This window comes from Microtus pennsylvanicus, chromosome 3 (assembly GCF_037038515.1).
Source record: "Microtus pennsylvanicus isolate mMicPen1 chromosome 3, mMicPen1.hap1, whole genome shotgun sequence".
NCBI classification, from domain to species: Eukaryota; Metazoa; Chordata; class Mammalia; order Rodentia; family Cricetidae; genus Microtus; species Microtus pennsylvanicus.
In genome coordinates, this window is record NC_134581.1 from 64,303,084 (window position 1) to 64,324,107 (window position 21,024).

At 51.6% G+C, this 21,024-nt stretch overlaps 1 protein-coding gene across 7 annotated transcripts in view; it reads left to right on the forward strand.

The window, feature by feature from the left end:
• The window catches only part of Lingo1 (leucine rich repeat and Ig domain containing 1), a 189,420-nt gene that overhangs the window by 11,928 nt on the left and 156,468 nt on the right, over positions 1 to 21,024 (forward strand). For all 7 annotated transcript variants that reach the window (XR_012910016.1, XM_075965821.1, XM_075965823.1 and 4 more), the window contains exon 2: positions 8,605 to 8,714. The gene's annotated coding sequence lies outside the window, so the exon portion shown is untranslated. The remainder of the gene's footprint in view (positions 1 to 8,604; positions 8,715 to 21,024) is intronic.

Consider the following 21,024-nt stretch of genomic DNA (forward strand, 5'->3'; position numbering starts at 1 on the left):
AGCTGCTTGTGGTCCTTGGAGTCGAAAGGGGCCAGGTAGGTTATGAGTGGCTCAGGCAGGAGTGATTCACGACGTGGTGGAGACTGTGGTGCTGCAGACACCCAGGTATCTCCAGCTTGGAGCCCTGCTGTGACCACACTGCCCTTGCAGGGTGGATAGTGATCGTCTTACCTCTTCAGAGTTCGGGTTTGGCACCTGCCAGGCTCCCTAAAGCACCATTCATGGCAACCCTTCTGCTTCGATAGGGGAAACTGAGGCCTAGAGAGGAAGGGTAGAATATCCCCCTTCTTGGCTTTAAGGAAACTGTACCACGAGGCCCTTCACAACAGGATACAGAGTAGTTTTTGTGCCCTGGTTTTAGAGGGGAGGAATCCAAGGCTGAGGGCGGCTGGAATGGGGGCTGCTGCAGATCTATGTTTGAGTCAGCTTGTTGGAGCTCAGGCGAGCTTCTGCAGGGATCAAGAAGTGCCGAGATTAAAAAAAAAGTCAGGTGGTGGTGGCACACACCTTTAATCCCAGCACTTGGGAGGCAGAAGTAAGCAAATCTCCGTGAGTTTGAGGCCAGCCTGATCTACAAGAAAAAGTTTGAGGACAGTTAGGGCTGTTTTTGAAACCCTGTCTCGAAAAACCAAAATAAATAAATAAAAAGGTGCTGAGACGTGCATGGAAGTTCTGAGGGGCAAGATATATTTGTATCAGAAGTGAATCCAGTCATGGCAGGGGGACCCAGGTCCAGATTTGTCACCAGCTCTCGGTGTGACCAAGGCCAAGCTGAAGAAAACCCCCGGAAGAGTCAGTGGGACTTGAGGAAGGAGCCCCTCTGTCTTTGAGCTGGTTGCTCAGCTTTCTTGCCTGGTCCCAGGTTCCCATTGTCCTGCTCAGACTCAGGATCTCTCTCTCTCTCTCTCTCTCTCTCTCTCTCTCTCTCTCTCTCTCTCTCCCTTTCGTCCTTTTATTATGGGAGCTGGTGACTGCAACTCTCAGGAGGGGCTTGGGTCTCAGTAAGGCTCTTTAACTCCCTAGGGTCACCAGTCTCCTATCCCAGTTAGGGCAGCAGGAAGCTAAGGAATGAGAGACGCAGACCACTGCCAAATGGACAGTACAGACCAGGCCTGCAACCTGGTGGAGGGGCAGCCACAACCATGAACATTCTAAGGACCACCATATGTGGCCAGAGACTTCAGCAGGGAAACCAAGGCCCAGAGAGTTCAAGTGAAGTTTGGGCTTGCCAGTCCTTCTTCACCTCTGCCACATCCAGCCTGTGCTGGTTCTTTTCCTTGAAGGGAAGCTCCCTGCACACCAAAACTGCTGCTACCTTGGACAGCTCCTCCACATGTTCCTAGCTGCTTGCTCTCTCCAAGGCTCCCACAGCGTCCTGGTGTAGGCCCTGGGGCCACAGGACCTGTACTACTTCTCTGCAATTGGTGCTTGACATGTAGGGTTCCATTGCATGCTTCAGCCTTTTCTTGGGGGGCCGTTTTTCTCAGTTCCTGCTTGGCAGTTCATAATCACTTTGGGCTATAGACACTCTACATCTGAAGGGCCCGAGTCAGCACCATGTGCTTCTTTCTGTATATGTGTGTATTCATATCCAGCCCTGTGCTGCTTCAGTGCTCACAGCTTCCTGGTTCCCAGTGAGGACCTCCTGTTTCAGTTATTGCCCAGGCGTCATGGTTAACGCCTGTTGATCCTTGTACTGACATAGGACAGGAAGTGTACTGACATAGGACAGGAAGTGTACTGACATAGGACAGGAAGTGTACTGACATAGGACAGGAAGTGTACTGACATAGGACAGGAAGTGTACTGACATAGGACAGGAAGTGTACTGACATAGGACAGGAAGTGTACTGACATAGCCCAGGCTGTGCCGTTTCTGCTCTACCCTGCCACTTTATGAAGTCCCATGGTATGTCTAGTTCAGGACCAGTGCTCTGATAACCCATTAATCTATCCCACAAACATCTATTCCTGGTGTCTCCTCTGTATCAGGCCTTGGCTAGGCTGTGGAATGCAGATAATAAGATCTACCCCTGTCCTGGGGAAGTCAGAAATGTCATCAGCCACAGTGAGAGGAGTCAGAGAGGGACTGGGCAAAGGTATAGAAGCGCTCCCACCCCCTGATTCCATAGAACAAACTTTTTGAAAGGTACTGGGAACTAGCCAGGGAGGGAGGGGATCCCTTGCAGAGGGCACAGAAGGTGCAGGTCTGAGAAGGCAGACTCTGTCAAGGAGGACAGGAACCTCACACTGACTCAAGTAGAGCTGGGAGGCACTGGGAGCAGACTTGAGTCTGAGGGTCAGTTGCGAAAGGATCCCAAGGGACCTGACGGGTCTGGTAAGGAATGTAGGAAGATGGCAGAGAGAGCTATGGAGCAGGCACTCCATATGATTGGATCCTCATTGTGGAATGCAGATCCCGGCCACTGAAGATGAGATAGAGGGCCCTCAGAAGGGGGCTAGAGAGATGGCCCAGCACTCAGTATGCATTGTGCTTACAGGCTATTCTAGTTCAGGTCCCAGCTCCCATGGTGGGCAGCTAACATCCACCTAGAACTCCAGCACCAGGGGATCTGATGCACTCTTCTTTCCATTGGCTCTTGTACTCATGTGTATATATATATATATATATATATATATATATATATATATATATATATACACACACATACACACACACACACACACACAAACACACACACAGAGTTAAAATATTTTAAAAGTCTTTATCACTCACACAATTAAAATATTTTAAAAGTCTTTAAGAAGTCTTCATGAGTTTGGGTGGGTCGGACTCGAATGGTGAGTGTCATTTACCACCTTCAGAAAAAATCTGCTGGCCCTTTCTGTCTTTACCTCACATAACTTTCTCGTCTCCTTGAGGGTGTTTGTTGGGGGTCAGTGGGCTATTAGCCCTGTAAAGAAATAATTAGGGGAGAGGAATCTTCTAGAATTGCAAGAGAACCCAGTCTTCTAGGCAGTTTCCTCTGGTGTTGTTGATTGGTTCACAGCAGGAGAAGTGTATCCAACTGGCCTGGGCACTTGGGGAGAACTGCAGCTTGGGTGTTGAGGTCCACCACCTGCTTCTGGCCCCTGCAGGCCTGCTGATATTCACACATCCCAACACACATGTTCTTACACCCAGTCTCCCGGCAGATAGGAGCCTTGGGGATAAGCATTATCACACACACAGGGTGGGTGGGGAGAGAAACTGTACACAGAGTCTTTTCATTGATGGGAACCTCCCAGAGACACACAAGGCTTCTTGTATTTCTTTCCCTTGAGACATACACACCCTCTTTGCTGTCATCCAGGGAGTAACAACAGACCCACCCCGACTCTACACAGACAGACTTGCTACTTGGAGAGCATACACCAGTCTCTAGCTGCAGACATGGTTCTGCAAACTACTCTGCCATGTAAAGAAAAACACTCCCCACCCCGGCTTTCTGAAAAGGTGCCCGCTGTTCCCTCACCCTCTGAGCCTTAGTCCAGGGTTCTCCAGGGCCACTGACAAAATCCCCCAGCCCCCTATTCAGCACTCATAGACCAGAATTCTGGGTTTGGGCCCCATCCAGCTGAGATGGCTTGTACACTTGGGGTGACCTTCTGTCTCTGTCATCTTGGCCCCATATTCTCTGGCCAAGGTCTCAAATTGGTCCCAGAGTTCCAATAGGGATCTGGGGGTCGGCGCCTGGGGCCCGGCGGGAGCATGGAGTCCTGTCTTTCAGTCAGAGAAGTGCTGCTTAGATCTGCATTTTATATTAGGGTCTGGGCAAGATTTAAAAAAAATCCATTAGCTCTCTATTGATTTTGTTTTTCTGATTACAAAAGAAAATCCAGCAGTACATTTGTGGGATGCAGAAACCCCAGAAACTCCCTGTGCCACCTTGCCACACCCCTCAAGGGCGATCACCTAGAGGCCTGGCAGACCAGTCTCCATCATGGATAGGCTGCTGTTTGCAGACACCGGTGTTTTGAGGTAGCGTCTTGATCCTCCCTGTCACCACGCAGCTGTGCCTCACACTGTCGGAAGGCTGCAGAGTTTTCCGTGGCGAGGATGGGCTACGTTTTACTTGAATATTTCCTTATTGATAAAGGCTTAGGCCATGTCCAGTGTCTCTCTTCCTCTTACTGGCATTGCTGCTCTGAGCATCCTTGAGTACTTTTGTGTGTGTGCACTCGGGCTGCTGTTGTCATTTTCTGTAGAAGAGGCGTCTAGAAATGGGATTACGAGGTTGTGGGGTATGTGGGTTTAAACTCTTAATCAATATTGCCAAATTATGCTGGCCGTGGTTGAGCCAACTCGGCTCCCTTCAGCGGTCTATGAAAGTTCACTTCCCATCGTTCTCGCCAGCTCCGCTTGTTACAAATCATCTTCATTTTTCCCAATCTGATGGGCAAAAAAGTGGCATCGTGTCGTTTTCATTTGCATCTGCATGATTGCCAGCGAAACGGAACATCTTTTCATTCGTTTATTGGCCAATTTAGTTCTTCCTCTGCGAATTCCTAATTCACTCCCAATTCTTTCTCTTTTGTCTTTTTTTCTTATTGACTTGTAGGGGCTCTTTGCATATTAGTGGTATTTTCTTGTAGTGTCTTCCTTGCATTTTAACATTGTTTATGGTGTCTTCTGCTGTACAGATGTTTTACATGTTTCTGCAGGTGGATTTGTCAGGTTTTCACTTTCCAGCCTCTGGATGTGATGTTTGGCATAGGAAGGCTTCCCCTCACTGCACAAAGTCTCCTTTCAAATCTGAGTTTTATTGCTAGAAAATCTTCTCAAAGCTGCGGTGGCAGGCTCCTTCCCAGCTGTCTGCTCCTCTCCGCAGCTGTAGAACTGTCTCTGGTGGGAGGGGGGAGCTGTGACCCCATCTGTCCACCTTTTAGCTCCGTCCTTCCTTATGTCCGCTGAGGTCCGAGATCAGAGATCACCGCAGCTCTGCCTTTGCATCTCCACCTCCTGGAGAGGTGGTGCTCTGCCCCACCCTCCTCTGCCTCTCCTGCCACAGCTATGCTCCCATTAGGCAGCAGCAACTAGGAAAGCCTCCATGGTGTGGGCACAGGATGCCAACTGCCAGGGAATGTGTCCCCCTCACCTTCTGCCTGCCAGTCTAGGCCCAAGTCATGTGGACTGACAAACAGACGCTGTCCCTATTCTCTGAAGAAATGTTCTTTCTGGAGGGCAGGCTCTACGCCAGCCCAACTTCTGCCTCCACCAGGAAGCCTCTCAGGATCTCCTTCCTCTTTGGACCAGACTCCACCTTCTCTCCCTGCTGCTCTTCCTTCTCAGGTCGTAGCCCCCACTCATGGACAAGCCCAGGGAGGCTATGTCTGCTGTTGGGGGACGGCTCATGCAGGACACGATGGAGCTGGCAAATCTTCCAAGCTAGGACTTATGAGGAAAGCACCTTGTTCTACACAGGAGCTCAAAGCTTGTGCCCAGCTTCTGTCAGTCATCCTGTTCCTACAGCGTCCATTACGTTTCTTACGCGTCTGTTTGCCCCTGGGCACCTTGAACTTGCCAGGTGTTAGGCTGGGCCTGAGGTCTGGAGAGAACAAAGTGTCCAGCTGGCTGTCTGTGGGTGGAGCTCAAGTCCCCACATCTTTATCAGCAGCGTGCAACCCACCCCCTACCAGAGGTGGGATAGGTACTGTGCTTAGAGAATGGAAGGGGACACCTTGCAGATCGTAGCTTACCATGACTGTAACGAAATACCTGAAACAGCCTTCTTATAGAGTAAAGGTTAATTTTAGCTGACCCTTTTAGAGGTTCTGGTCCTTGATTGGTTGGCCCCATTACTTCAGGTCTATAATGAGGTAGCACATGGTGGTAGAAGAATGTGCTGAGCGTAGCCCGTGTTGCAGAAGAGGGCGGGGCCTCCATCTCTCAGGAAAGCACACTCCCATTGACCTAAGGACCAAAAGTTCAGCCTGCTCCTAGTAGTCCCTCCTTGGGGGCCATGCTTTTAATACAAAGGCCTATGGGAGACATGCATGCTCCCAACTATAGCAAGATGCTAGAGGAAATACTCCCCACAGCCTCCTGGAAAATGAGGCCTCAGTGGGCTGTAGAGTACAGAGTGTGTGAGTCAGGGGACCTGGGAGGTCTCTGAAGCACGGCTCAAGTGTATAACCTAAAGTCTGAGGCTGCCACCCCCAACACACGGGGCTGGATTTCTATCTGGACGTCTTCCCTGCAGCCGTGATGGGTCATCTCTGCCTTTGTATCTCCTCTATCCTTTGCATCTGTCTCAGTCACCAGGATCATAGCGGGCACTTTGCAGAAGGAGTGAAAGTGTGTGAGAAGAGTAGGGAATGAAAGGCAATGTGTGTCAGAGGGTTGGGTCTGTGGAGAAGGAACTGGGGTTCTGGGTTGGCTTCAGGGCTGACTTGTGGGTGGGGGGATGCCATCCCTTGTAGCTGTCAATCTTCAGTTCGCATGATGGGACGTAACCTCTCAGACGCCGATTCTGTGTGGTGTCTCCCAGAACAGCGATATAACTTCTGTGACATGTCATTTGTTTGCAATGCTCCCTCCCCTCAGTGCTGAAGCCACTTTGGCAGCATCTTCCAGTTGCTGCCGAGCAGACACTGGATTTTCTGTATGCCCTGCTGAGGGGCAAGAAGCCAACATGGCAGGTTGGAAGGTCCCTTGGTCTTCCTTCTCACATTCTCCCTGGGACTCAGCACATGGGCAGGCCTCGTGTCCAGGAGAGCGCTGGTTCCCACTGCAGCTCCTTCCTGCCCCAAATCATTGTCATGCTCTGCCTGTGGTCCCATTTCCATAGCAACTTCATGTGATGCCTCTGAGGAGAGCAGGAGCTTCAAAGAGGGTTGGGGGAAGGGAGCTGGAGACCCATTCATTGTCTGGGAGCATGGCAGTAGGGGCTTGAGAAGCACTCATGGGGATGGTTTGGCCTGTTGGCTCAGGTAGAGCTGGGCTCAGGGCTGCCAACCAGGTGGTCTGGAGGCCTGCCAAGGACATGGCTGTCCGTGTTGGCCTGGGCCTGGCTGGCTTATGCCAGTCTACTGGGAGCCAGCTTGGGCAGCCATGGAGGGCACTCCTACTTGGCTGGACCTGGCTTGGGGGACTCTGGCCTGATGAGTCACCTGGGCTCTGGCCATGCAACGGTGCCAAGCTGGCCTCACTGTGTTTTGTCTTGATCTCCAAGATCTGTGACCTTAGGGAGATACCTTTAGGGCCATCTGAACTGGTGCACAGTTTATGGATGGAGGGCTGTGGGGCCAGTGGGCCCTTTCTTGTCGGGCCCTTTTGCTATAGTCAGGATCCTACTTGGCATCTACTTCTCTGCCTCCTCCTAGGAGGATCTGTAGCCCAGGAGGGATGAAGACCCCACCTTCCAGATCCCCCCCTCTCACCTGCAACATGGTTGGAAATTTCACTGACACCATAGATTGCTAGAACATGGACTCTGCCCTGACTGCATCAACCACCTTGGAGCCCCATCTACTCACCCTCCCATTCATCCGACCTTAAAGGTCTATGGGATGCTCTGGGGATCGGGCCGGTGCCGGCTGGTAACACATGGGAAACCAGAGAACTGAGGGCCTGGTCCCAGGAAAGGCTTCTGGGAGAGAGCAGTGTTTTCCAGGCACCTCCCCACCTTTATTTTTTCCACGATCTTTGCCTTTCGTGGGCTACTATTTGAAGGTGGGTTTTCACGGCGCTCCCCGAGTTACACATCCGTGAAATCACGCCTGTAATGCACCTGTCATGTTTTTCTCTAGTACACAGAGAAATAAACACAAACCAAAGAAAATAAAAATGTTCGCATACCATCTAAATCCCTTCATGCAACCCAGAGACTGAGAAACACAGATCTGATTGAGACCTCTTGGCGGCAACGCAGAAAGGGACTGAGGACTTTGAGAGGCTGAAGGAACTGAGGTAGAGAAAAACTCTGCTCAGGGTCACAGGGTCATGATGTGGGAGAGCTGAGAGCACCTGCCTTGTTACTGGCCTTCTGGGGGCATCACGTGCTGGGGACTCAGGCTGGACAGGCTAGCGCCTTTCCTGCTCCGGTCTGAGGAGTCTTTGGAGAATGCTTGAAGTGAGTAAGACAGGAGAGCGTGAGTGGGAACTGCAGGGACCTCTGGGGACAGGTGAGGTGGGGCCCAGGCCTGGGGAGAGGAATCTGGTCGTTGTTGACTGCACTCTCCAACATTAGCCTGGAACCTGCCTTAGCATCTAGTGGCCAGGGAGGAGGCAGGTAGTGGTATTGATGGATACTACTGTCTTCTAGGCCCTTGTAGAAGAAGAAACCCCTTATTTCATGGATAATAGAAGTGAGGCTTAGAGACTTGGCTGTCCCAAGATTACAGGTCCAGTTGTGGAGAGAAGCAGTCAGATCCCCAAGTTCCCAGAGCCTCACTGCCCTAGCTGGTGGCCCGAGTGTGCCAACACACATACGCCGTTGAGTACAAAGTGTGTGTGTGTGTGCGTGCGAGCGAGTGTGTGCACATGTGCTCACGCGTGTGTGTACAATGGTAATTGCCCGGCTAGGTGGACTCAGACCCGTTTGCGTGTTTCCCCCTCTTTGCCTGCCCTTTCTGACAGTCACCTCCTCTTTCTCCCCACAGCCTCCTGTATCCACAGGCCCTGAGGTACTGGTGCCTACGGGCAAAGAGGCCAACTGAGCCAGACCCAGGCTGCTCCCAGTCCAGCTGCACCCAATACGACCCAGCCACAGGTAAAAGGCCATTTGTCGGTTAGTGGGGTTTCCAGGGAGGACTGTCTCAGGGCCTTCTTTCCACATGTGTCCATCTGTCCCTGTCCTCCGAAATCAAATCCCAGTAGCCCTGGCTGCGGCCGGTCCTGGTCCACAGCCAGCTCAGAAGCCTGGGGCACTAGTCCCAGCCACATGGCTTCACAGACAGCCCTGGCTAATAGGTTCCCATTTGGCGTGGGGGATGGGTCTCTAAAGGCAAACGGACGCGCTCTGTCCTTGCTCCTGTCACTTATTGACCAAACGTGTGTTTGACTCCAGGCCGGGAGGGAGTGGGAACGTGTGGACGGAGAGAGTCAGTGTCCAAGAAACTGTCAAGAGGCTAGCCTTGGCTCTGATGTGTAGAGTTAATGGGGCTCCACCGTTGACATTTGGGTCCAGACACCTTCAGGGCAGGACAAGGCTCAGATCGTAGGTGTGTGTATTTGTGACAAGCACTGCCAGCTAGCTGACCTTGGCGTGTGTGAACAGAGCAGATGGCCTCTTACTCTGCATTATAAGGACCAAGGCGCCTACGGTGTGGGAGGTGACAGGCCTCCCATTCCATGTCCTGTGTGAGGGAATGTGTGGATGCTATGGTAAATCCAATGAGGTGGTGGGGGGCAGTGGGAGAGACAGGAAAGACGTCCGAGATGCTACTTGGCTTGTCTACGATTTGACATGTGAGTCACCTTACTCCTGTGTCTGAGCCAATGAGAGAAGGCTACAGTGATACTTTGCTAAGTAGGGATGGTAGTATAGGCTAGACCATATTGTCCTTTCTTCTAGACTCAGTCGAACCGCATGCTCAGAAGTCCCCTTCCTGGGCCCTGGGAACAGTTATGTGTGTGACTTGTCAGGGAGCACACACCCAGTTTTCTCTCCCTGACACTAGGTGTCACTCTGAAGTCTACTTACCCAATTAAAACAGTCCTGATACTTGGTTGGTCCTGGATGGGTTGGTTATCCATGTTAGTTACCAGGTAATGGGCAAAAGGCTGAGGTCAGGGTCTCTGTGGTGCCTGGATAATAGAGCATAGTGTTCTGGGTTCTGCCTCATCCTGACCAGGAGGCTCCCGCAACCCCCTCCACTCCCCCATCCTGCGGATGCAGCACTGACAGGTACAACATGGGATCTCTCCAGGAAGTACAGGGCATGGGGAGCCTGGTTCAGCCGGTGGCTGGTAGGGCTGGCTGAAGGGGATGATTCCGGGCCAAGGCTGGAAGCCTGTAGGGTCCTTTAAAAACCATCTATTTTTCTGGTTATGAAATGTAATGTGTGTTCTCGGTAGAGAAATGAAAGCGCTTGGGTGTTTTGCCCGTCAGTCTTTTACAAAATATGTATTTATGACATAATTGAGATCAAGCTGTAGTTACTGTTTTCTAACCTGCCTTTTGCACTTAATACTACACCAAGATCATTTTCCCGTCATTAAATACTCTTCTATAATGTGATTTTTAATGGCAGCATAATGCTCCAGCCTGTGTTGCTGTGTCCCATTTAGCTGGTTCTCTGTTGTGTATTTTGATGGTTTCCAGTGTTTTGTCACTATAATAAAGCCTCGGTGAACAAAGCCATGCACGGAGTGTGATGACGGCAGCAAAAGGCTGAGGCAGGGGACGGGCGGCCGGAGCAGGAGTGTGGAGGTTGGGCATTGCGGTTGTGCTTGGGCCTGGGTTGCTGGGAAGGGGGCTGGGGCCAGATGGGAAGGGTTTGTGCTCCTGTGCTGAGGGGCAGGCACTTGGCCTGGTGAACCCCTGAAATCCTGAAAAAGCCCAGATTTTTCTTTTCTCTCCCCTGCCTCCTTGTCACTTCTTGAAGAGCTCCTGTGTTTGGGAAGGGGCAGGTAGCAGGCTAGAAGAAGTGCAGGCAAGGCTAGGTCCTAGGCCTTACACCTCTCAGTCCAGCGGGATCTGTGGTGTTTCCACGGAGCCCTTATGTACTTGGAGAGCCCTGTCCAGTTCTTTCAGGAAGCATGCGTTTCCTGGCTCTTGCTTGAATGAGCGTGATTACTTAAATGGGCCTTTCCTTGTTGTCTCAGGGATGGTGGTTCATGATGGGGACTCAGGAGAGCCAGAGATAGCTCCCCTGACACCCAAGTGCTGCTGTTGGTCTCTGCCCTGCTCCCATGGAAGCTGGGGTTGCCTGTGGGGATGTGTATGTGGGGCTTCTTGGGGCAGAATGTCTCCTGAGTCACACATTTATCCTTACATGGTATGTGCTGGGTGCTCCACATGCGCTCCCTGGTATCAATGGCTCAGTGGTTCATTCATTTCTCATTCTCCTGACTTGCTGAACACCCATGGCACACTAGATGTGGTTCTGTGTGCCCAGTACCACATCTGGAGAACCGTGTGTCCCTACCAGGAGCATGTCAGATAAATTCCTACTCTCACAGAACTGACCTTCAAACAGGACAGGCAGGAAAATCTAGAGCAGTTCAGCAGTCAGATCAGGGAGTAAGATGTGCTATGGAGATTATCTAGTAAGGCTAGAAAGGGGGTACACACAAGATGGGGTCCTCCAATGCGGGATGGCTGGCATGGGACTGATGGCAGAGGCTCCTTTGAGCAAAGACAAAGAGAGAAAGAGAAGATCTAAGGTTCTAAGGTCTAAAGTCTAAGGTCTAAGGTCTAAAGTCTCTAAGGTCTAAGGTTCTGGACAAACCAGACATAGAGGTCACCATGGAGGCAGTTCATAGCTCCCAGGCTCTGGATCACTGATAGAAACAAGGCGGGTGGGCCAGAGAGGCTGGAAGGCAAATCTAAAGATCCCAGACCCATTTTAGACATGATGGCAAGCTTAAACTGGGGGCTGTAGAAGGGGCATCTTCAGGGTGGCTGTAGGCTGTGAGAGACTAGTTTGGAGATGTGTGTAGTAGGCACAGCTTACTCAGGTAGACTTGGAGGAGAAGACAGGAACCCCATTTGGAGATGTTTTAAAGCTGGGGGCAGGCAGAGTGGACCTGGGGATCTGCAGCTGGGAAGGGCCAAGGCTGCTCTTGTAGACATGCTCTATTGTCAGTATGCAGGTGGCTGGGAACCAATGAGGAGTCTGGGGCTCACTGCCCAACACAAACCCTACTCTTAGGGCTCCCTAGCGACAGCCGGCCCTTTTACTCCAGCTCTGCAGATGAGGATTGGGTCTCTGAATTTGCAGTCCCGAGAAATTCCTGACAGCTCACCCTCCCAGCCACTCCTCCCTGGGATCTAATACTTGGTACCTTCTGTGACATTTGTCAGGCGAGGGAGGTGTGCTGACCGCTGATCCTGGGCTCAATTCTGTTATCCTTCCCTCCTCCAAAGAGAGCCATGTCTCGTGAGACTGACACGGTGCAGGCTCCTCTAAGCCCCACTAACAGCCTTCCTTCAGGTCACGCTTCTCAGGACCCTGCGGTAGTGCCCTGTGCCGAGTCCTCCTCCTGATAATTCTATCATGATCTGTCTACACCCATCCGTTGTACTTGTCATCTTTCTAATACGTGACCTGCCTCACCCAAGCTCAGCCTCACTTCCCATCACCTCCTTCTGGAATGATTTTCCTCACACCTCTCTGAGGTGCCTTCTCTGACAAAGCTACTTCTTGGCTCCCTTCACTAGGCGGTTGGCACTCCCCAGCCCAACGGCGTGTGGTGAGCTAATCTAAGCTGTTGTACCATCTCATCTCCATCTTTAGCTTGTTTTTAGCTTGCTGTCCTCATTCTCTCGTCCCTGTTGTCTCCTGTCTAGATGCTGTCCCCACTCCATGCATCACTGTCAAGCTCTTCCCAAACCACGGAGCTCTGGGGGCTGGGGTGCCTACACCCTGCTCTGCAGGAGGACACTATGATTTACCTTCTTATTGCTGCGGCAAAACCCTATGAACAAGGCAACTTGCAGGAGGAAGGGTTTATTTGGCTGTGGTTCCACAGAGAGAGGAGTCCATAATGGCAGGCGGGTAGCATGGTGCTGGAGAGAGGCTGAGGACATGTCTCTGCAGCCCTAAGCAGGAAGCAGACAGCGGGAAACTGAAATGACAAAAGTCTTTTAACACTCAAAACTTGCTTCCAGTCAGGTAGTGGTGGCACACGTCTTTAATCCTAGCCCTTAGGAGGCAGAGTGGGCTGATCTCTGAGTTCAAGGTCAGCCTGGTCTACAGAGTAAGATCCACAACAACCAGGGGGACCTAGTCTCAAAAATCAATCGATCAATACAAACCAAATCTTTCTTCCAGTGACACAGTTCCTCTAGCAAGGCCACATCTCCTATTTCCCAAACAGCTTCTGCCAACTGGTGATCAAACATTAAAATGCCTGAGATTATGGGGAACATTTCATTAAAACCGCCGCAGACACCCAGGGAAGTTAGAGACAAGGGTCCTCTGAGGTCACCTGGACATTCCGATCTGCTAGTTGCTAGTGAGACACAAGAATGTAGATGATTAATAAGGCCCAGTCACCGTGTGTGTGTGTGTGTGTGTGTGTGTGTGTGTGTGTGTGTGTGGGTGGGTGTGTGTGTGGGTGTGTGTGTGCGTGCGTGAAGCCAGAGGTTAACCCTGGGTATTGTTACCCAGGTCACCCACCTTGTATTTTTTTTTTTTTTGGTTTTTTGAGACAGGGTTTCTCTGTGGTTTTGGAGCCTGTCCTGGAAGACCAGGCTGGTCTCAAACTCACAGAGATCCGCCTGCCTCTGCCTCCCGAGTGCTGGGATTAAAGGCGTGCACCACCACCACCCGGCTCCCTCCTTGTATTTTAAGACAGGTTTTCTCATTGTCCTGGAGTTTGTTAAGTAGGTTAGGCAGCCTGACCAGCAAGCCCCAGAGATTGTGTGCCTCTTCAGAACTGGCATTATAAAGCACATACAACCATGTTAGCTTTTAATTGAAAAAATTGGTTCTGAGGATCGAATTCAGATCCTTATGTATGAGATGCAAACTTTACCAACGGAGCTAGCTCCTTAACTGCCCCAGTCACCTCATAACCATTGTTCAGGTTGGGACTGTTTGACCCACGCCAGGGGAGAACGGGTGTTCTTCTGACCTTCCCTTACGCAGCTGGAAAGCTGATGGCCTCACTCTGTCCAGGTCCTGGAACAGTTCCGGTAAGACTTGTTCCTCTGCCAACTAAGCTGAATCTGCCTCTCTGAAGTTCACAGTGGGTCCAGGCTCCATGGCGCTTGGCACTCAGGAGCTCTCCTATTCTGCCTCTGAGCCCAGTGGGGCCCCCATCTCCTGGAGGGGACGCAACAGTGTCCTAGGCTTGATGGACACAGTACTCCCTCCCTGCACCTCTGCCCCCTTAGTCAGGGAGCAGCACAGGGTACCCGAGACACACGTCTCTAATGGCTCTGCGTCTGTGGATTCAGCATCACGCACTGGTGTCCCCAGAGCACAGCCGTCCTCCAGCTCACTACATCCGTATTGCCCTACAGGGAAGACGGGTGCTGTTGGCCCATCATCCAGACATTACAGGGAACCTGCTGTGTACAGTGTTCTAGGGATGGCATGAACGAACTGGGGGCTAGAGAAGGCAGGAGCCTGTCAAAGTCACACAGCCCGTGAGGGGTCGAGCTAGCTGTGAAGCCTAAGTGTGAGAGGGCCTAGCAGGCTGTACAAGAGAACTCCATACCTACGTGTCTGAAACATCGTGAGAGTACTACCTCATTGCTCTGGAGGCCAGAGGGTCATGAGGAAGGACCTGTGCCAGTCTCTCTGCCTGGCTTCCCCAGGTCTCTTTGCATGGCATCTTCCTGGGTGCTGTGTTGCCAAATTGCCCCACAAAAAGTATTTAGTTGATTTAGAACGGATCTCCATATTTTTAAAAATGTACATGAATAAATACTTGTTTCTTAATAGTTGCTGTTTTTAATTAGAGTGTATTTATTTACTTGTGTGAGACAGAGCATCTGTGGAGGTCAGAGGACAACTTTCTTGAAGTAGATTCTCTCCATCTCCTTCTACCAAGAGATCAAATGTAGCTCACTGGGCTTAGCAGCAGGCATTTTACCCATTGAGACATATTACTGACCCACGTTTTTTATTTTGTCAAACAGTCGTATTGAATTAAGGGCCATCCAACTCTTGTGTGACTTCATCCTAATTAGCTAATTGCATTCCAACATCCCACTTTTCAAATCAGGGCATGACCACATTTTGACCTTATTTAGGAGTTACAGTTTCAACATATATGTGTTTTGGTGTTGGGAGTGGAAACCAAGGCTTAGTGCACACTAGGCAAGTGGTCAGCTACTGAACTGTATCCCAGCTCACATAACAGGGTCTTGATATAAAGTTAAGGCCTGCTTCGAAATCCAGATCCTCCTTCCTGTGTCCTTGTGTGTCACTGAGACCTGGGACCGACGATCTGATTTACACACCAGTGAACAGTCCAAAATGGATTAGATGGGGTTCTGAATGGTTGTAGTTACGATGTAGGTGCTGGGACCCACATCCCAATGCTCTGCGAGAGAACCAAGTGATCTTAACTGCTAAGCCGTTTCTCCAGAACCACTGCTTGTCTGTTTTTGTCATAGCTGAAGTTACACTCGAAGGAGGAAGTAACTAATAAAGTGGTGGTTTTGTTTTTCTTCTTGTTCATCTTTCATTTATTTATTCTTATTTCATTTAAACATTCATGAAGCATGGCTGTAGGCTGTACCCAGGGATGAAGAGATGAAGTGACTATGGCCCTCAGGGTGAGGACCACAATCGTGGATAAGCAGGCCGTCATAGTTGACAATTAAAAGTTGTGTCTGCTCATGCCTGAGCCCGAGTTGCTGCCAAGGGCCATGTCTGGGTGCACGACCTACTACAGCCAGGGTCTGTTGTGAAGCCCATGGCCCGTGCTGCCACCAAAAGCCACATAGATGCTCCACGGGTCTGGGCTGCAACCTGTGGCCTTGTTGGTGTTCCAAAGCTGTGCCACTGCCAGAGCCATGCTGATCATGGAGTGGCCTGTGCTGTCACCCAAAGTCAAGATGTTGTCCAGACCTGAGTTGCTGCTGAGGGCCACATCTGGGTCCATGGTCCTGCTGCAGCTGGGGTCTGTGTTGATGTCTGTGGCCCGTGTTACCACAGGGTACCTTAAGAATCATGCATGATAGAATCTGAGGGTCAGGCTGAGCCAGCCCTGCCTTTCGCTGGCCCTGCCTCCTGCTGGACACTGCAGCAGGAGATCTGGCCCTGACCCTCATAGGAGAACTTGGCCCAGTGACCTGGGCATGGGAGAGCTGGCCCCCTGCGCTCTGGAGATATGGTCCCACCCCTTACCACTGGCATGGGAAAGCTGGCTCCACTCTGAGACTGAGGTGAGGTGGCCCCAGCTGCCAGGTCTGACTAGCTCAGCTACTACCCAGACCCACATCCAGGGCTTTAGCTTGGCCCACCCTAACATATACCCCATCTATGACCTACCGGAACGTGTGAAGGGACTAGTCCTTTGGAATAACACCTGCAGAATTCATGACTTGTGGCGGCTGCAGGACATCTGAGAGGAGTGTCCATGAGGGTCCGGTGATGATGGTGGACCAGACACCAGAGGCCTTGAACCTGACCAACGATTCACTGTAATGAACATTTGCAAGTAAAACTGATAGGACAGAAGGGTCTACTGTGTGACACAGCATGACTCCCAGTGCCTTAAGACAATAACTTAAGAGGCGTTGGAGAGGCAGGAGAGATGGAGAGGTGAAGTGTCTTTGTTTGGTTTGGTTTTAATTTTTAAAAATTTTCTTTGTGGGGAGGGGAAGGGCAGATATGGAATGGGAAATGAGTGGAATTGGGGTACATGACATAAAATTCCCAAAGAATCAATAAAAAAATTTTGTTAAGAAAAAAAAGTTGTTTCTGCTCTGGAACCGGCAGTGTGGGATCTGTTCCCAGCTTTGCTCCTCCCAAATGCTGTGAATTGAGGCAATTTACTTCATCTGGATGGGCCTCAGTCTTGTTAGCAGCAAACTGGGACCAGTGACGGCATCTGCCTTGTGCAGATGAAACAGTTACACACAAAGGGCGGACACATAGTAAAGGCGGCCAGTCTGCCTGGATGGGGCTTAGCTCCAGGGGAGTGTGGTAGAGGGTGTGAGGGGCTCTGGGTTACCTCTATGGGAGTCCTAGCGACATGGTGGGTCATGGAAGGGCAGGGCAGAGCTGTCCTTAGAACATGCTGCTCCAGAAGTGGGGGTAGAAAACCTGGAAGTCAGTAGGACCTGGCACTCTGCAAGTGGCCTGAGCAACATGCTGTCTGCCCCCCTCTACCCCAGGGGGATCGAGGTTTGGGGACAGGTGCGCACGACACTTGCTTGCTGGCACTTAGGTTTGCCAGCCTTCAGTTGAGGGGAGTTGAATTAAAATTCCTCTTGAAGAAGTTAACAATTTCCCAATTAAGGGACGCACAGCGGCAAGGCGCCTCAGAGGCCTTTCAGTCAAGAGGCTCTTGTGCGTGGTGAAAGGCCGCCTGGGCTTGGAGTGCTGCAGAGCTGCTAGCAGGACTGCAGAAGAGGGCGCCGGGCCAAGGCTCCGTCCAGATCCTGCGATGGGCTGGGGGTCCCCAATCCATGGAGCCTCCTCACAGCCCACAGACCCGCGACCTCCACGAGGATCCAGTCCCTCACAGCCCACTGAGTCAGCCCAAGGCTCTTCCCAGTGCTGCGGTTTCTTACCTTTGCTTGATGTTCAGTTTTGTCCACGTCACACATGGAGTCCCTTTGTCCTGACCGCATCCAGAGCCCTGGCTGAGCTTGATGAAGCACAGAGTGCTGGGGGTTACTCTTGGGTGTTTCCCTTAGGGCAGGATACCAACGGTAGAAGGCCTGGACCTTTTTTTTTTTTTTGCTTTTGAGGGCCCACTGTCCCCTGTATCAAGACTCACCTGCTCCCCAGTTTTGCTACTGACATGTGGGTGTGGTTTGTTGTTGTTTGTTGGGTGGTAGCTGAGCACCCACACCCAGCGCTACACAGCTGGCTTTCTGGGAGATTCTAGGATAGTTTGAATCTGACTATCGTGTGTTCCAGAGCTGGCACAGCCTCAGGCCTGTTGGGTCCCACTGGCTCCTTTGACCCCTCTGATGTCTGGGGGTAAAGTGATGAGTACCCCTTTCACAGATGGAGTGGCCCTCAGTTCAGAGGGGTTCTTGCTAGAGTCCTCTCATCCCATGTCGAAGCAGTGAGAAGCTGTGGAAAGACTGGCTATGTCCCCTCCTTTCAGTGGACAGCTTAGGTCTTTACCCCACGTCCAAGGGCACTGTTCCCAGTGGCAGCCAAGGTCGTTCGAGGAGCCTGTGCCGTGGTGGTTTCCCTGTCCAGGCCGTGTGGAAAGAAGGCAGTGGGAGCGTTGGCAGCCCATACCTGCCATGCCCCTCCCTCCTGCGTGTCCTACTTTCTCGAGCTGTCACAGCAAGGCCGACTGTGTAAACACTCAGAACTGTGAAAGCCTGGCCCTCCGAAAGGTCAGCCAGCCATGAGGCACTCTTGGGAGTCCCGGGGGAGGGGAGGCCAACAGCCCCAGGGATGGCAGGTCCTATGGATCCTCTGAGTGGGGTAGGGTGTCCTGATGAGTCACTCTCAGCTGGATTAAGGTGTGGCTGAGTGAGTGACCTAGCCTCTGTGGACCTTTGTTCTCTCTTGGGGGTCACAGATAGCCCCGAGAAGTGTGATGAGAGTCGGAGGAGCTAGCATATCTGGCTGTGCTGGGCACCGGGCTGGTCGGGTACTTATTTGTAGAACAGAGGTGTGTGGCCAACCCCCAAAGACACTAATTGATGGAACTGATTGCATTCCCAGCTTCGCTACTTGGGCAAGAGATTCACATATCCTCAGTTTTCCCATCTGCACAACGGACACAATAATGCCTCCTCCAAGGAAGTATTTATACCCCCTCAGTGGGAGTCCTCCCCGAGGACTGAGTTTGAATCTTTTAATCAACTACATTTTCTTGAGTACCCAGTGGCTTTGCCTGGGCTCAGCTATCACAGAATGGGTGAATGACATAGTCCCCACCTCTATTAACAACTTGAAGTTTGCAGGATCAAAGAGAAATGCTATGGGCCTCAATGAAAAGTAGCAACTAGGGCTTGGAAGTTGGGGATCACTCCCTGGTGGATAGGAAGCACTCCCTGGGAGAGTCTGGTCCTTGGGGTTGAAGAGAACTGTGGGAAATTGGGGACTAAGAGGGGAGGCAGAGATCCTGCCTGTTTGGGAACGAGAGCAAAGATCTGGCTACATGAGTAAGGCTGGGGCAAAGTATGAGTTGCCCAAGGGCAGCAGTGGTAGGGAGAAGGGGCGGTGGTGGGGAGAAGGGGCGGTGGTGGGGAGAAGGGGCGGTGGTAGTAGAAATGGGGAGAGTTGGAACTCTGGTGGGGATGGAGACATGAGAATTGGGAGTATCTCTGAACATAGGATGGGAGCGGTACATAGTCCAGCAGAGTCAAAGGGTCATGTAGAGTTGGCGAGCGGTCAGACTTCAAGGCTTCAGGCAGTGGGTAGGAAAATCTCCTGCAAGGCCTGAAAAGAAAGTCATGACAGCTTTTCAAGTTGGCAAGTTGTGCCTGTAGGAGCTAGCCTGAGCGGTGGCCATCATCCAGAGCAAAGGAACCAAGGGCTAGGCTATTGGAGGGTTTTAAGAGGGTGAGGTGGGAAGAGTCTTGATAGGTTGGGCACCCAAGACTCTTACCTTCCTGAGCACCTCTGCATGACAGTCAGGCCCTGGGCAGACCTCCCCGATAGGCCTGCTGGATTCACACAGCCGCCTGGACAGTGGTGGGCTCTCAAGCGTATTCTAAAGAGTTTGGAACTAGGCTTTGAGTGACCAGTGCCTTGCCTGCCCTGGGCTGTGCTTTCCCATCTGAATGGGAATCATTCTTTTACACTGATCCCTGGTGGTGGTGACCCTTAGATTTCCAGGGCAAGTCCAGTGCATCAGCACCCAGATCATGGAGTCTTTCTGGGCTTCACCTATCAGCACCAAGGACTGAGTTCCTGGTCCCTGAAGGAAGAGGCTGTGCCCTGTTAACCTCCCCCCTAGAATCTGATGGTCCCCCGCCAGGCTTCTGGGACCCAGGAGACCTTTTCAGGCACAAGCCCACTTGTGCCTCCATCCACTGAGGGAGGCTGTAAAATCTCTGCACCAAATTAAAACCTATGAGCTCCTCCAAACAATGAAGAATTTCCCTAATAAAAGAGGAGGCATACTTAGGCATGGCCTGAACAAATGGAGTGACTTCCGGGATTAATCCAGGCTGTATGGAGGGCTCCCAGCCAGGAGAGGCACGTGTGGATATTGTAACAAATCATTTGCTCCGGAGAGAAATAATTCCTAATGTGTATCGTGAGAGGGGAGGGCACCTTGGCCCTGGGCAGCACCATCCCTCATCAGCTGGGCAGGCAGGGTCTCTGCTAGGGCAGCCTCACCCGCAGGCTCCGGAGCTTCAGTGACAGCCTCCCTAGCCTTCCTCCGGTGGACTCTGGATCCACCTGAGCCTTCTGCTGCTGCTGTTCCTGCCTGAAAAACTTGATTCCTTCTTCATCTGGCCTCCTCCCGTGTATTATTCCAAGGAAGGCTCCTCATAGCCTAGTGATCTGCCTGCCTCAGTTTACCTGAGTGCAGGTACTTGCTTCAAACCCAGCTCTCTGGCCTGCTGTTCTAGATCCTTCCATATCTCTGTGTAGACCTGAATGGGAGGTGGTTAGCTCTACTCAGAGCACAGGGGAGCACAGGAAAGCCCAACTCACTTGCAAAGGTTTCCTGCATCCTGCTTTCCACACAAACCCTTTGGAGGCTGTGGCCAAGGCTTTGGAGGACCTGGAGACCATGCTCATGTCCCCCCTCCCTCCAGCTTGGGGTTAACTTATCCTTCCATTCATTCGCTCACACTCTTAGCAGACACTGATGTATCACCCACTCCTGGGCCCTGCAGGTTACACATGGCTCCTGCTCTCCTATGGTTAAGCTCTTTTGGAATGAAAGCCAGCCAAATGACAGAGAATTCGGATGATTTCAGTCTGTGATGAACTTGGAAAGGAAATTAAAAAGGCCATAAAATATGGGCTGGGCAAGAGGCTGTGAGGGGCCCCAGATACCTTTCTGAGTTGGGGACACTGAATAGAAGAGACAAGAGGAGTGCCTGAAGGTGGTGGAGTTTCTCATCAGGGAATGAGACCTGGGAGAAGTCAGGATGATTGGATAAGGATGAACAGAGGGAGAGGCGGTTTGGAGGGAACCCTTAGTGAGGTTCGTGTTGGGAGCACAGTACAGGGGGGTCCTGAGCTGGAGAGTGGAGGATCTGATGAGTGCCTTCCTCTGTGGCAGAGGTTAGAGCGGGG